A 3,593-nucleotide genomic window follows, 5' to 3' on the forward strand; every position below is an offset into this window, starting at 1 on the left:
GTGATTCTCATCACATTCGTCATCCGTTTAAGTGTTTTAATTAATTTGAGGAGCTGCCCTAGTTCCTCTCCATTGTTCTAGAAGTTTGGGATACTTTTGAGCCTCTCTTTTTCTATCTATCAGCGTTGATGCTCTTTCATCTGAGGCTAAAGAAACTTAAGTTCAGTTTACGTGAGAAATATGGAGATATTCTAAGGAGAATGAAGGATGCATATGATGAGCTTTGTGCTTGTCAAAACAGAGCTCTCACAACGCCAAATCCATAAACTTTTGAAGTAGTATATGTAGTTGCAGACTCTTGGAATTGAATGACTTATTGGGATCATAACACAACATTTTTTATCTTACAACGCAAGCTCATTCGTCGAAAAATGCCATTTGTCGGCTTACTTCCGCAACGGAGGAAGAACACATAAAACAAGAGGTAGCGGCTCATTTCCAGTAGTTCCTCCAGCCATACCGTATGACCTTGAGGTTGCTTATAGTATATTTTTAGATGAATTAATCTAGTTTCATTGCGATGATCATGTTATCATGTCACTGGTCTGTGATATTACTGTAGAGGAGGTGCACAATGTCTTGTTCTCAATGCCTTCAAACAGGCCGCCTGGACCGGACGACTACCCGGTGGAGTTCTATCGATCGGCTTGGCCTGTTGTTGGGAAGGATTTCACAATGGCGCGGTCCAATCATTTTTCATTTTTTGGTTTCATGCTTCATGGGGTAAACACTACCATCCTCTCTTTGATCCCCAAGATACCAGACCCTGCTATGTTCCAAGACTGCCGCCCCATCGCTTGCTGCAATATGTTATATAAGGTTGTAACAAAATTTCTTGCAAACCGGTTAAAGGATTTGATGCCAACTTTGATTGAACCAAATTAAACTGCGCTTATCAAAGATCGTCTCCTCTTGAAAAATGTCCTTCTTTCCTCAGAAACTTGTCAAAGATTACCATAAATCTACGATTCGCCACTTAATGTCCTCAGGCTTGATAATTCTAAACCTTTTGACACGGTTGAGTGACCTTTTATCGTCGCAGTTTTAACAGATATGAAACTTCTGGATCAGTTTGTTCATTGGGTCAGTATATGCCTCTCCAAAGCTTCCTTTTCAGTGGGCGTAAATGAGGAACTTGAGGGTTTCTTCCCGAGTTCAAGGGGTCTTTGACAAGGTTGTTCGCTATCCCCATATCATTATTTCATAGTGAAAAAATTCTTGTCTCATCATTTAAACAGGGCAGCGCTAGCGGGTCATTTTGGTAGTCACCCTCGCAGTAAGTATATGGTACTCAAACATCTCATTTTTGCTGACGATATCCTAGTCATCACTGATGGTGCAACAGCTTCGGCTGCCCAAGGGCTGTTTTGATGTGACCGACAGTATGTGTAATGCCTTTTTATGGTTAGGATCATCCACTGATCACACTAAAACAAAAGTAACATAGGAGGAAGTTTATAAGCCAAATGTGGAAGGTGGCTTGGGCATTACACGGCTGCATGATTCATCCCATGGTTTTTCCCTTAGTCTAATTTGGAGATTATTTACTGCCTCAGGTTCTCTTTGAGTTGCTTGGTCTCATAGGTATCTTTGTGACATCCAGATTACAGAAACTTGCGAGAGGTTTAAAAGAATTGATTTGGCTACCTATATCCCCAAAGTGCACTTATCTTTTCGGTTAAAGGTCCTAAGAGAAATCCCCAGGTAAGTGTGCTTATGTTGGAGTAGTCTTAGAATGGGTGACCTTCTAGGAAGTGAGTATTGGAACTGTGCGAGTGCGGATAAAACATACGGAAAGATCATGTGGCGATTTGTAGTGATTGTAAACAAGTCTTTAAAGCCTCCCAGACGTAGCAAACCAACCATCAGATATGGATGGGATCACGGGCCTAGTGAGAGGACGTGAGGCCCATTAAAGAAGGTGGGACCATAGACTAGGATTGGACATGGGGCCAATAAGAGGTGGCGGTCAGGGCGTTACAATCTTCTCCCCAACAAATCGTTTTGGAGTCTAAGAGTGGGAACAAAGGGATCATTGATTTGGAAGAAGCTTCCAAAGCTGAGGCCACTAACCTTCTCTATTATGCGTATGGAGGTTAGGGATTGTCACTCTACTAGTTTTTGGTGGGATAATTGGACAGGTGCTGGTAGTCTAATAGACATTGTTGGTGATATAGGCCTCATAATCTTGTTATTGACCGATACGCAACGGTGGCTAAGACCACTGACAACCACAACTGGTCTTTGCGACGAGCCAGAGGGAAGCATCTACCGAGAGATTGCTGATATAATATTTCCCATCTCTCCCCGCTCGCAACTGCAGGCTGTGATGGTGTCCTTTGGATGTATAAGTTGGTGAGTATAGATCCTCCTTCTCTTCTAAGTGTACTTGGGACCTCATCTGTGAACCCTTTCCTAAGGTTCCTTGGTCCATCATTATTTGGTTCCCTCAAGTCGTTCCTCGTTTCTCGTTCATTGCATGGCTTGCCATCAAACATAGACTGTTCAATTATGTCCCTTGTGTGGTGAACGTGACAAAACCCGTGACCTCCTGTTTTTTTGCATGCCCCTACTCATTCTCCATCTGGGTTGACTTGTGTACTCCTCTTTTAAGACGGCTTATATCATAATTTTTACGGTTTTTAACTATAATATAAGTGTGGTTTAGAGTCTTTTAATTTGATTTTTAGGGTATTTTGAGTCTTTGTAGTGCTATGAACCATTTAGTACTGATGGAAGCATAATGGACCATTTTGGAGTTCATTGGAGCAAAATAAGCTAAGGCGATCAAACTAGAATCAAGGCTAAGCATTGGTGTCGATCGACACTGCCTTGATAAAAAATTTTGATATAAAAATTTTTGATGAGCAAAATAAATTTTTATAAAAAAATTTAATTTTGTAATTTTGTGAATAATCTAAACTTGATTTCAAAGCTGGTTTAATTCTTGGATTTTACAAAGAGATTTAGATTTATGGTTTTAAACTTAGATAGTATTTACAGTGAGTTTGAATTATTTTTTAATCGTGTTTAGAGTTCAACCAAATACTAATTTCTTGGGGGCGGGGAAACCATGTTAAATTTTGAACCCCGTGGCCAATGCTACTCGTATCCAAGGCGACTTGGTCAAGTTGTTTGAATCCTGTTTAAATTAATCAATTTAATTTTTTTGATATCCTGAGAATTTTTTGAATTTACAAAACTTTTATTTACTTTCGCATTGCAATTTAAATACAAACTATTATATTTAGCGTAATCATAAAACTGTATTATATATTACAACTGCAAAGTGTCAGTACCTCTAGGTATTACAAGTTGAGTTTATCAATGGCACACAACCCCGAATTGGAATGATACGTTCTGTGCGCTTCGAGGTAAGAAAACTCCAGCAACTGATCCAGCCCTCACCCTTCTGCTCTTCTAAACCACGTTATACCATTCGGTACAACAGCTCATTGGTATGATCGAGAAAGACGTCTCCAACCGGATATTGAGCCTATGTTACTCGCCCCAAGCAAATACAGCGGCCTCTTGACACTTTGGACTTCTCTCCATACACCAAACTCATAAAACCGCTTTTAGATTCCCATCTT

Source organism: Camelina sativa, unplaced genomic scaffold (assembly GCF_000633955.1).
Source record: "Camelina sativa cultivar DH55 unplaced genomic scaffold, Cs unpScaffold00674, whole genome shotgun sequence".
In the NCBI taxonomy this organism is placed as follows: Eukaryota; Viridiplantae; Streptophyta; class Magnoliopsida; order Brassicales; family Brassicaceae; genus Camelina; species Camelina sativa.